The sequence below is a fragment of the Thunnus thynnus genome, chromosome 19 (genome assembly GCF_963924715.1).
Source record: "Thunnus thynnus chromosome 19, fThuThy2.1, whole genome shotgun sequence".
NCBI lineage: Eukaryota > Metazoa > Chordata > Actinopteri > Scombriformes > Scombridae > Thunnus > Thunnus thynnus.
In genome coordinates, this window is record NC_089535.1 from 23,281,852 (window position 1) to 23,295,811 (window position 13,960).

The window sequence follows — 13,960 nt, forward strand, 5'->3', positions numbered from 1 at the left end:
GCTTTCCATATACTTTCAATAGAAACATTTTGTTGACATGTTCATCAAATCATGATCCAGATGGCAGCAGTTCATACAAAACATATTCAGCAAACGCAAAATAATTTTTGTTTATTTTTTTCAGGAGAAAGTGTGTTATAGATAAGATGTGCATGTGCATGATGACAATGAAATGGATATACAAAATCATATAACAATATCAAAATGCATTTGTCATGAAGTTGTAAATGATTGAAGGAGAAAAAGAAAAATATAATTTAAGCACTGTCCTTTATTCACTTGTAAAATGATAATTTGACCTTTTCACCCCAACAGTAATAGAATGATACACACAAGTAGGTAGTATTAGGAATATTACACACATAGGACCATAAACCAACATAACTATATCCCAACAGTGCTCAGATTTCCTTAATCTACTGCTTACTCACTGTTGCCACCTTAGCAACTTCACCAGATTTGGCGGCTTTTCAGACTCCCTTTTGTGACTAAACATCAAACAAGAGCCAAGCAACAAATCCAGTGACATTTTCAACAGCCGTCAGCTACATTCTTACACTTGCTCACAGCTCTCCAGCTCACGTAACACTGGGCTCACATAACATGTTGGTTATGTGAGTTGAGAAGAGATGCCAAGTTTGGTCAACCAATCAGAAGAGCGGCTGAAACATGAATGAGCCACTCTCACAAAAGCAACAGGAGGGAAGCACTGAGGTTATAGATCTTGAGGAGGATGACAGCAAGTGCGCCTTGAGCTTTTTCAGGAGCTGATTCAACAGAGAAATTTACAGCACACGCAATCTACACTGTTGGCTGATAAACACCACACTCTATTACGGGATTGTGCTGCACTGTACTGATATAAAAACTGCAAACTTGTTTCCTCATAATCTTTAAAGTCTTAATCTTATGAATAAATTGTAACAGTAGATAAACAGTATGTTCTATCTAATGTAAATAGCTACTGTTAGTTTTGTAGACATATCTTCTAAATGTGTAAATAACATGAGTTTATCTTGTATGTAATATTTTGCTTGATAAACATAAAGATACAGCACATACTGTGTATCAGCACAATGGTACACTGAACTACACAGTACGACATAGAAGTCTAAATTTCATTACATTCCAACGTCACAGAGCTGTGGTTATTTTCAGCACAAAAAATGTCTAGGTAAACCTGAATCTAGATATCTAGGTTATATATAACCATTGTCTTAATGACTATAATGACTGTATTTCAATATGAAACAGATCCTAACCACATTTGAAGATGCAGTAGATGAAATGATGTTGAAGTTGACAGTTATGTGCCCTAGACATCATTTAAACTACAAATCTCCACATGTTCAACGGTGCTTGTTGGGATTATACTGAATAATATGTACGTAAAATACACAGACACACACAGAAAATCTCCCTCCTTCATCATGGTGCACATGTCAATAGTTATAATGACATCACAAATATGATAGTCAAGCCAATCTCAAGCTGTTTTCATAATCCACACTTCTTTCAAAACTGACTAGAAAATGAGCTGCAAAACCTTTTACGGTTAACTGCTTCTTTAACACCTCATGATTCACACGTGTTAATAATGAGTTATTTCCTGCAGAGTGAGGGAAATAGGCTTATACTGTTTATACTGTCTATATTTTGCACTGATGTTGGCAGTGCATTGCATATTCATCTATAAGCTATCAGTTTGTATTTGCAGTACTCTGTCACAGTTAATATAATACAATTTTGCACAGTGAACTGAAAAATTCTTCTTTATAAAATTGTTAAAACTAAATAATGATTTTAATATTAAAATATTATACATCTTCATAACCAAAATAACAGCGTTCTTACAGATGGTACTGAACATGGCATATATTTTGTATTAATCTGCTCTCACACAGAACATCTGGAATTACTAGAGGAAAACGGTTTCAGCTTTCACCTGGTGAGTAAACTGAGGTCCTCACTGTGTTGCATCAGTGACATGAAAGAGCTGCACTTGAGCATGAAACCTTATCAGAACTGTCTAAGGATGATGTGATCCTCTGTTGAGCTCTGGAAATCCTTTTATCACTTGCCCCTCCACAGATGGGTCAGTGCTGCTGAAACCGGTTGGTTTTCAGCCACTTGAACGACAGTAAAGCCTTCCTGCCGCTTGTTAATACAGTAAATAAATTAAATGTCTCAAGTCTTCCTTGGTGACATTCAGTAGCTGTGTCCTTCAGCAATAGCGAGTTCATTTGCATTATACCTTTACCTGCAATAACTGCTATTTGTTTGTTTGTTTTTTTGGCTGCTTGGGACAGCGGAAACAAGTCATAAACACAAAATCAACAAAGTTTCACCTTTTAAGCTGATATAGCATATAACAGTTGCCTATTTAAACATCCATATACAGAGTAACAATGAAAACTTTAGTTCCTTGAAGGTTTTGGGATCTGTCCAAGTCTTAAGTGTCTTACAAGCAGACAAGAACACTCCAAACACAGTTGGTGCATACGTTCTTAGCTAGCTACCAGCTCGCAACAGTACAGTTGGCATGATGGCTGTGGTGAATAAAAATAGACTGCAAACAGTACCGCTCTCAAATTTGCTCAGTTTTGAACAATTCAGTCTAAATTAACCTTTATTTAAGGATGAAGCAAGTCAGGCTGTACAAACCCTGTAACGTTTCAATTAGAGACTGGTTTATGTCCCAGTGTGGAAAATTTCAGGCCAGGTTGATTTGTCGACACCCGTGGTTACCATGGTAACAGTAAGTGCAGTTTAGCACAACAGCATACACTTGTCTAAGCTACTGAGCAACTGATGTATCTGTTAACAGCACGACTAAACAAATTCCTGTTGTTTCAATACATAGGTTGGTCAAAGATAATTAACCACAATCTGATTTTCTGCTGCATACTGGTATGAAAAATGGAATTTAATTTCATGAAAAGCTTATAATTTATAATTTCAAAAAGACAAAGCAGATCCAAAAACATACATTTTAAACAGTCATATTGGTTGCTTTTGAAGTGAGGACCTATTAGAAAGACATACACTATAAATTCCTTACTACATACTGGGGCTTTGAGTATGTACATGCTCAACAGCATTACTAGCAATGCTAAATTTGCAGGATTTTAGAGTGTGCCCTTGATGGACACTCTTGTCCCTCAATACGGTGTGCAAAGGGAATTTAGAAGGTACTCAAAGCTGCAAAAAATTTAAAAAACACTGCAAATTGTTGTGACATAGCTGCAGGAAGACATCCCCTCCAAGGTCACCATTTTGCTTTCTGTTTCTTAAGATGAATTGGCAGTGGCATTCCAGTTTCAGTTTCATTGATGTCCACTGGCATACGTCTTGTACCATGTCTGATTGGCACAAAGCGGAAAAGAACATTGATTTCATGGCAAAAACAGTATTACCTCTTTGTACTCCTTTTCCTTGAATTTGTTCCTCATGTCAACAAAGAAGACCTCCATTTTTCTCTTCATTTTACAGTTTACATTCTCCCTATCTCCTCAAAACACACCATTTTCTCCTGCTGTGATTGCAACGTACCACATGATACCATATACAGTCGGGCCCATTTGGATCAATTCAGGTACTGAACATATTGACATACAGACCAGAGACCAATGGCAGTAAAATAAGACCCTACCTGACCCAATTAGACTGAGCAGAATTTGGATCTGGCCCAACTCATGTCCTGGGTCGGGTCTCGGTTCCTCAGAACTAAGTGGACCCGTGAAGACCTCTGCTTGGGACACACTATAGCTGTGTGTATGAAGAACAGACTCCACATACTCTATCACCCTACACATTATACAACCATTAGGGATAAATTACATTTTTCTCTGAAATACACCAACTTAGCCAGAGGCAGCAAAGCACTTATTAGTGTCTTACTCAAGGACACTTTAACAAGGATCTATAGACAGATTGATTGCTGTGTGAATGAAACCTTGTGACCTTCCAGGAAATGGCCACAAGTCCTCACCACCAGCTGTTTTAGCTATGGTGTAGATTCAGTCTTAAGATAACACTCTTATTACTGCTTGTTTTCAACATAATTAACATTATTGACCCCTACAGTCGAGTGAATTCACATTCATCTTGAGCTGATTTGTTTTGATGAACACTTTTCCAAAGCAGTCTGCTATATGTGGAGAATGTGTAAAGGGGAAGGGGAAGTGGATTTTAAGGGTCCTTTAGAAAAGGTAGAGTGCAACATTGGGCAACCAAGGAGCCGGGCACTAAAAGGTGAGTAAAAGAATAATTTATTGCAAAACTTTAAAAGTAAAAATACAATCTGTTCAAAAATACTAAAACCCAGGTAATATTACCATAAAGAAATGTTAAGTAAAAAGCAACTATAAAATGTCTAAGGGTCCTAAAATGTCCCATAAATAAACAATCTTAAAAGTCTCCCACACAGTTCTTGGCTCCCTGTATCCTGCGGCCGCCGCTGCCCTCTCTCTGGTGCTCCACTCATCCTGGAGAAACAGACAACAACCGCCAGTATCCTGCAGATACACCAGCTCAGATTTGCCACCCCTTGCCCGGCCCCACAGCCAGCCCTCCCGCTGTCTGCCACAAAACAATGGTGATACTCTTGGTTCTCCTGGGCGGTAATGACAGGCTACTGGCCCAGTATTCACGCCAAACGGACACGGGCTGCTGCACTTTAGGCTTGTGTGGTGGCTTGTCTCGCAGTTCTCTCTGGCCCTTTGTGGTTCCCTGCTTTGTCTTCCTTGGTCGTGCCTTCCTCTGTGTTGCCAGCCTCAGTCTTCTTTCCGTATTCTGAAGGTCTGGTCTCTGCTCCCTGCCGCACCGTTGATTCCTATGGCTGCACCCTCATGTCCAACTGGTAAAAAGCAATGTCTATTAAAAGGTAAGAGCTCAACCAGATGCAGGTATTTAATGGTAATACATGCCCAGCGTCAGGCAGTTAAACATGCATTAAAAAAACATTAAGCAACAATTACATTTCAAACTAAAAGCATGCAAATAAAACCAAGCACAGCAGTGGAAGGAATTTAAAACACAATATATAAAATCATTCAATATAAAACAGCCAGAGCAAAACATAAAAATATATAAGGAAACAAATAAAAGCATTGCTTCCGCTGTGTGACATAAGTGTATATGCTGCATTCCTCACAGCTTAGTGATGTGATGCAGACAGAAAACTATAGTTGACAGAAAAGGTTGGCCAGCTGTCAGAAGTCAGCTTGCCTCTCTGCAGTAGACGCAATGGTGCCTTAAAGGACCAGTGTGTAGGATTTAGTGCCATCTAGTGGTGAGGTTGCAGACTACAACTAACTGAATACCCCTCCCCCTCCTCCTCATCTTCCATGTAGGAGAACCTACAGTGGCCACGAAAGTCGCAAAAATCGCAAAAGGCCCTTTCTAGAGCTACTGTTTGGTTTGTTTGTTCTGGGCTACTGTAGAAACATGGCAGTGCAACATGTTGGGCTCTGTGGAAGAGCTCTCTATGTAGATATAAAGGGCTCATTCTAAGGTAACGAGAACACAACGATTCTTATTTTCAGGTGATTATACACTAATTAAAACATACTTATGAATATTAAATTCCATTTCTGCCAAGTCTTTTCCACTAGATGCCACAAAATTCTACACACTTACTGGGACTCAAGCCCTGAGCCTCCAACCAAGAACCATGGGCCTCATGAGACATAAGCTTAAAAAAAACAAAACAAAATCAAAAACAGAAAACAAAGCAACAGAAAAAAAAACAAAAACAGGAGAGTACCTGTGATGCAGGGGCAGATGTGATGAGGACTGCATCATCTTGCTGTGTTGACACTCTTTGTAAAAACGTGATTTACATCAATACATCGATGTGAACATGCAAAATGCCTGTAGCCCCAGGACCTAAAGTAATGGTAAGGCATCCCCCCTGAGTAAAAAGACATGTAGTACAGCACTGTTGGTTCAATATATACAGTACATGTGGTATGTGTGAAATGAAGGATACCGCCAGGGACCAAGACTGGAGAGCAAAAAATTGTAAACTTTCCACAAAAGGAGACAAAATTTCATTCCTCCTGCGTTGTTGTTGAGAGCTTCCATCTCCATATATATATATATATATATATACATACAGTATTGCAGCATAGTCGTAAAGTACCAAGAAAGAAAGTGGCAGAAACAGACTCTAGTCATATAATACATGAGTGCACTATATGGCTGCAGATTGGTCCACGATCTGAAACTGCACTGGAAATGCTTATAATGGAGGATTTTGAGCTAAAATGCTCTGTAATCTGCTTAAACTAGTTAGTCATAAAATATCATTTTACAACTAAATAACTGAAAGCATTTAAAATCCTTCACATTATGTGAAGCAGCAACATAAAAGGATTCTATGCTTCTAATTTTATAGGACTCCCTCAAAAAGCATTTTCAAATTAATACAAACCTGGATGTTTTATGGGTAATGCAAAGGCAAATATACCTACAGTTATCTTCCGCTGAAAGCTCTTCTCGCTAAGATTTCCTTGGACTGCAATGTGCTTGGTCTGCATTTTTCTTGATTTAGGCCCAGCTTATCTTAAGCTTATAGAGATGTCAGCAAAACCCCCTTTTAATAGCGCAAGGCTCTTAATTCATTACCAAATGTAAACTTTGCTGCAGAGGAGAGCAGGATGGGCTGGGGGTAAATTAGAGGGTGTATTCTACTCAACTAATTACTCTGTAAATTCAAGCCCCCCATGGGAGGAGAAAAAAAAAACTCAAAACACTCAGACGTTTCTGTCCACATTTATTAAATCTTTCAACCCAAAGGGTATAATTTCCCTCATTTTAAATTGCATCTAATTCATCTTTTTTTTTCGGAACTGAAAGGCAAGTCTTTTATTTTTGCTTGTTTCTCCGGTTGACAAAAACCAGAAAAGAGGCTGGAATAATTATCAGCTTGCAACACCATCGCTTCTGCCTTAAGCCACCCTGTCATACTCCAACCATGTAAGACACAAAAACTTCAGTGTGGTTAACAGAGACATGCAACATTGTGCATATGCATCCAACCAAACTTCAGCAATCAAAAGATGTTGCCTGCTGATAGGTTTATTTCTTCACAATGCTGCTATGATCACAAAGGGGAAATATTCAGCTACCTGCCAGAGATAACTGTGATGATTAAACCCAGGCTAAGGGCTGATGTAGCCGAGGACAAAAATCCTGGCGAACTGGTCATTTAATAGCAGACATCACAGAGCTGTGGATAAGCCAGACCATGTGCTTCTCCTGTCTGAGGCTCCCATACACCCTCTTATCTTGTCTAAAGAGACGGATTTCAAGGTCAGACATTGACCCCTCAACTGTCCAAGCTGTCACACTGCCCGCCTCACACAGAGAGAGACACACACACACACACACATATCAGATCATGGCCACTTTTGGGGACATTACATAGACGTACATTCATTTGCTGGAGACTTACCCTAACCCTAACCATAACCACTACTTGCCTAACCCTAACTTTAATCTAACCCTAACCTTAACCACTGACCCAAAAATCAGCTTTTTCCCAATTGGGGACACGGCTTTTGTCCCCAGTTGGACAATTACCTGGTCTTAAGTCTGAAATTTGTCCGCAAAAGTAGGCTATGACAGACCACACACACACACACACACACACACACACACACACAAGGACAAGGACATATTTGGTTCGCAGCATTATAGTTTGGCTATAAGGGGTGAGTGTTTGATTCTCAAAACATGGGTTTTAGGCATACCTGCCAATACTCCAAATTTGTTGTTTCTCCCAAGAAACTCCCATAATTTGCATGGCTTGTTTTAGGCCACGCTAGAGGCATTAGCGCTAGAGAAGACAAGGACGGCCTGATGGTCGGTCCACCACTGTGGTTTAGACTGAAATTTCTCAGCAACTAGTGAATGGATCATGATAAAATGAAGTACAGACAGTCAGGTTTCCCAGAGGATGAATCCTAATGACTTTGGTGATCTGCTGATTTATCCTCTTGCACCACTATGAGGTTGAAATTTTTGTTTTTTAATGCAATATCTCAGCAGCTACTGGATGGATTACCATAACATTTGGTTCAGACATTCACATGCCCCTCGGGCTAAACTGTAACTACTTTGACAATCTCCCTAGGGCCATCATTAGGGCAAAGCTTTAATTTGTCTAGTACCTCGACCAAATACCTGTAAAACTAATGACATTTCCATCAGCCTCAGTTGTACTTTGTGTTTAGCGCTAATTAGCAAATGTTAGCATGCTAACACGCAACACTAAAGTGGTGCACATGGTAAACATTATACCTGCTAAACATCTCCATGTAAACATTGTCATTGTCACAATGTTGGCATGCTGACATTAGCATTTAGCACTTAGCATTGCTTTGTCTAGGTACAACCTCACAGAGCAACTAGGTGTAAACTCTTAGTATTTTTAAATAATCCTTCCCTTCTACCAAACCATATTAAACACCACATCTTTCACTGAGTGACATTCAGTTAGTTTACAATTGATGTCACATCGCTCAATGTGTTATGTCCTGCCCCAACCTCTTGTTTCAACATATATTACATCCAACGAAAGAAGTAAAAAATCTATTTCATGGATTTTAAGGCTGTACTTGCTGTACTTTCACCTGTGGTGTCTACCATTGATTGGTGATGAGACCCTTATGACTAAACTGTGACAGGACCTCCATGATGTTCTATATATATCAATATATTGAATGTGATGTTTTGAAACCTTTTATAGCGTTACATAACCTATCTTTGTAAGTTGCACTGGACCAACCCTCATACCTTCATCAAAGGAGCTTGAAATAAAAAATAAAGGGGTTAAATTTAAGATGGTCAAGGTCACTGTTAATTATCACTGCTGTTCTTGAAGCAACAAGAAGTTGCTCATTAGTAGTAATAGAGTGGAGCCTCACTCAAAATGCCTATTAAATGTGTATAAACAAGAAAGGGTACAGTAAATATGAAAGCATGACTGCATGTTATCACCTCGCTCTGCTCATCTGTAGGATTTGAACAGGGACCCAACTGCAGTGTATTTTTGGCCCGCTTGTCGTGGGTGGGATGAGTGAGTTTGTATTCACTGTATTTTTCCCTTAAAATTTTATTGCATATTGGGAAGGCAGAAAGACAGACCATACACTCTAGATACCTTTATGGAACGATAAATTGATGAATAGAAGGCTCAATGGACAGTTTTTGCCCTATGTAAAAGTGTTCTATTTCTATCTTTTGACACTTACTATATATGTGTAAATTTAAAAAAAAATAATAGTAGTACATCCTGGAGTATAGCAGTACATAGGAGTAGTACTAGTAGTATAGTAGTACATCCTGGAGTCAGTGTGCATTTTCACTGATGCTGTAACTAATCATGATATGTATAAATATGCTCCTTCATTATCATAAACCAAGACCATATTCTTGGAATCTGTGTTTCACTTGTTGATGAGGGTGGCCTGTTACTATGGATTCTGGTAAGAAAATAAATCATTGTGTATCCAATGTTATGTCCAGAGACTGCTATAGTATATGCATTTTCAGTGTCATTTCATATACTTCTCCTGTAGAGGTTAATGGAAAAGTTGAACAGTTTTTGCCTGTTAACTATTTCCTATACAGTGATGCAGAGACAGCAAAAATAGGCACATACTGTGGATGGAATGGATCCACACAAGTTTGAATAAGGGAAATACAGCCGCTAAATAAAGCAATGAATATATGGGTGACTTTCCAGAATCACACAAAGAAAAACTTGAGAACATAATTATTCTTAACAATAACTATATAATTTGTCATTTTAATTTGGATTTTAATTAAGATTTAGTAAGAAATGTGTTGATTGTGCTAAATATTCTCAATCAATCTTTAAGAATCTTTCCATAAGAGTAAGAATAAAAGTGTGGTCAAAATCCCCCAATTTCAAGTAACCCCAGGGGTGCAAGTCCTCCGTCTACAGACAGATTTCTGTCCTAAGTGAATTATTTGTTCCGTCATAGGCCATTTATTTTTACTGCTAATGCAAAAAAAGATTTTACTCATATTATTTGCTCCAAATTAAAAACCAAAGTTCAGCAAAGAATTAGATCCTCATGGAGGTCACCATTATGTGTGTTGCTATACAACTTGCAATTGATCAGTTTCAGTTGACTTTGCACCAGTTTTTCGCTTTGTATATGATTAAACAGCAAGAGACACTAGTTGTTTCAGACATCAACGCTTGTTCCAGCTTCCCATGGTTGCATCAATTAATATGTCTTTTTTATCCAAAATAACTAAAGGTATGGCAATTTTATTAATGTGCACTTATTTCTCTGTATGGATGGGGACTGAAACCTGGTATTAAATGGCCCCGGGGATAAATTATTAAAGGCCGTAGAGTTGATAAGCTCCGATATAACTGATTCTTTTAGTGGAACTTTTTAATGTTTTGGTGTAATTTATTATCATGCAGCCTCTCCTTTGCTCTCTGTGTCGGGGCTGAGTTCATACACACACACACACACACACACACACACACGGAGTGAAGTCAGCGAACATTAGAGCACAGGTGAAGTGAAGATAACTTCAAGTTGACTAAAACTACGCTTGTTACTGTAAGTGCAAGTAAAAAGCCAATACACCTGTTCAACAAGCATAATCATGTAGAAAAGCGATATTTTAACCTGCTCTGTCTGCAGTCTCTCATCTACCGCCGTTATGTGTTACAGAGGCACAGCATGCTAGTTAGGCTAATAGCGAATTGTTACAAACAAGCTAAAACAAAAGCTGTCTAGCCTAACTGTTCAGCTTAGTTTGCCATGTATTTTAAAATTTGGCAAATTCTTGTAAATTTGGATGCTGGCTGAGATAAAGCAGCCCCTCCTCTCTCTGTCAGTGGTAACCTACGAGCAGTGAATCACATCAGCAGCAGACGGAGGAGTACAGAGGACAGAGTGAATGACTGATTCTGACTGTGTTCTTCATTCTCTCTAAACTTCACTCAGTATTTTGATGTCAGGAATATTATTTATTTTGTTGACATTTTAGTTTTGATTCCAGTGAGATACTGTTGAGTTTATGTGGCCCACCTATCCCTAGTCTAAACAGGGAAGGGCCCCGAGTTCTTAAAATCAACTAATTTAATATTCAATAAATAATACTTAGATGTGTTCCTGTTTCTCTTTTGTTTATATACACTGTTTTATTTGTCTTGGGTCCCTTTATTCATTGTTAAATAGCCTACCTCTAGTGAAAGAAATAACCAAACATCACACTGGAATTTGTTTTAGAAATCATAAACTTCTGTTATTTACTTTTGCAAAATTTCCCAAATAAACAATGAAATAATATTTAGTCTCTTTGAATAACTTGAGTTACAGCAATAACTCTTTTCAAATGTAAACCAATACACTAAAAGTGAAATTTAGATGACCGCTGATATAAATTTATATCAAAATTTGTAGGCCCACAATCACCAAGCACACACGCCACACACAAACTGGCAAGCATTAAAATAAAATAAAATAAAACCCCCGTTGCAGGCCTGATTCGACGCTTGGGAACGGAGAGGCCCAAAACTATTTAACCGCTTCAATCAAAAGAGCAACAAATCAAAATGTGGTACCTTGGTCATGAAGTCTGACTCCAATCAGCAGTTTATACCAGCCTCTCGATCTCCGGGAAGGAACAGGATACACGCTGAAGTCCAAAAATGGCGGGTCCGGCCCATGTAGTGAAAAGTCTCTCTGAGCGTTGACTTAGTAGCTCATAGCACTGTCCATTAAATCCTCAGGGTTTCCACGTCGAAAACAATGAACTAAAGCCTATAGCGTTAGCTGGGTTAGCTACACAGCGGCTATAAATCCATTCACTGTGCTAATGGATGCTAATAAATCACTCGTGTGTTAGTTATAGTGACTATGAGTCCATTCACTTTGCTAATGAATGCTAACAAACACACGTTCGGCCAATGAGCTAATAAACAAACGTGAACAACTGTACAACAAACTTCGAGTAGAAGTATCTCCTGCTGCTAGCAGAAACTATGAAGCATGAGTATCCTGGCAAAGACTGTCGGGTAGATAATCTCAGACACCAGCTACACATTTGTTTGTAAACACTGCGCATGCGACGCTCTTCAGTCCATCAAGTGACACGATTTCACTCACACACTACTTTCCCTCTCTCTCTCTCGCTACACACCTGTGTGATCTAACCCACTTCAACCAATGAATGACCAGTATTAAACTTACTTTGGAATGCTACTTCCTTTTACTACCATGAGCTCTTCAAAATAAAACAAAATATTTATAACTATATATCTGCATATTTTTAAACTTATTTATTCTACTGAGCCTTTTAATCTTTTAGGAAATAGCTTTTTTTTAACCATATGTATGATGTCTCTTTTAACCTTAACTTTATCTTAACATCAACTTTTTTACAATGTATGGTATTTTTAGCCTTGCCACATTCATATAGTGACTTTGCTGTTGTAAACATTACTGTTGCTGCTCTCGAAACAATGTTTAGTTATATTTAAAACATACATAAATTCTAATCCTGTTCTATACTTCTTTTTAAAATAATATATTTTTAAAAAGCATTTATTTAGTAATGAAAAAGAACCGATAAGAGTATCGATAAGAGTAGTTGTATCAATAAAATCCTAACAATACACATCCCTATTTCTCTGTCAAATTATGAAAAAGCAATAGAATAGGATTTTTTGTTTTGATTTGTTTTTTTGTTTGTTTTTTCGTTCAAGGTATGCTATATCTGCAGAAGAATGCTGCCACAGGTGACCTAGAACATGGGCTAATGTACAAGTAGAGGTGTCAGTAGCAAGAAGAGACAGATTCCCAAGGGCAGAGATATAATATGTGGTTAGCAAAGGTAGACATCCCTGGTAGACATGGCCTGGTGTAAGCTTTGTAATAAGAATTGCATATGCACAGAATGGTAACAAGGTATTTACTAGGCATAATGAACACACAGAGAGATGGTCAACCAACAGCAACACACACAAACTCTGCCTGGTGCCCATCCTATCACTGCTGCCTTTGCCACTGAGCATTGTCTCCCTTTTTCTTTGGCACCACATTTGGTGGAGTACGCCAAGAGAATGTCAGAGTCCAAGAATGTACTGTCTAGAGTCACTTTGTCAAGGTAGACATGTACTTAAAACATGACTCATGTTGTGGCTAAAAGTTTAAAAGAGTTGGAAAATTGAGAAACTTTTTAATCCCTCAACATTGATGAAGGGTTGAACAATGCCAATGACAAAAACATGAACCTTTTAGTTAGATTTCTGCATTGAGGAATTAGGGAAAGTCACAACAGAACATCTCAGGGCATTCGTGAAAAATCAGGCTACGGCCTCCAATCTGTTTGATGGCATTGAGGCAGTGCTTGATGAGGCAGTATTGGAATGGAACACAGTGATTGGTGCAATGATGGATAATTGTAATGTCATGAGGGGCCGACAAAATGGTGTGGAGGCATTGATTAAATGGAAAAACCCAAACCATTTGGACATTCATGGGGATATGGTTCACATTGTCAACAATGCTGCCAAAGCTTGAGTAAAACCTTTTGATCAGTATGTGGAGCAGATAACAGATGATATTCTCTATGACATTCAGTATCAACCCAAATGCTATAAATATTTGCATTTAAAACTTATACCTACGTCTATCCATTAAGGATCTGAAAAACATTGTGAAAATTACTGATTTTTTTTTATTTTTAAGTCTTCCAAACACTTCCAAATGTTGTTGGTGAGCAAGAAAGAAGGAAACTATCTTGAGAGCTCTCAAGAGCGCCACTAGTGGAGGGGTCATTTAACTAACATTATGGATAATGTCATCGAAAAGGACAGAACAGCTGGAAGGCCCTCATCAGGTAACCTCTAGTCATCCTCACTGCCTTCAACTGGCAAATCAAGGGGTCCATCCATAGG

General features: G+C 38.4%; 1 long non-coding RNA gene across 1 annotated transcript; it reads right to left on the reverse strand.

Moving 5' to 3' along the window:
- Positions 1 to 253: 253 nt before the first annotated feature.
- Positions 254 to 12,209, reverse strand: LOC137170987 (uncharacterized). Its single transcript, XR_010924697.1, has 2 exons — positions 11,624 to 12,209; positions 254 to 4,875 (listed from the first exon to the last, which is right to left on the reverse strand). It is a non-coding gene; the product is annotated as an uncharacterized lncRNA (long non-coding RNA).
- Positions 12,210 to 13,960: the final 1,751 nt, after the last annotated feature.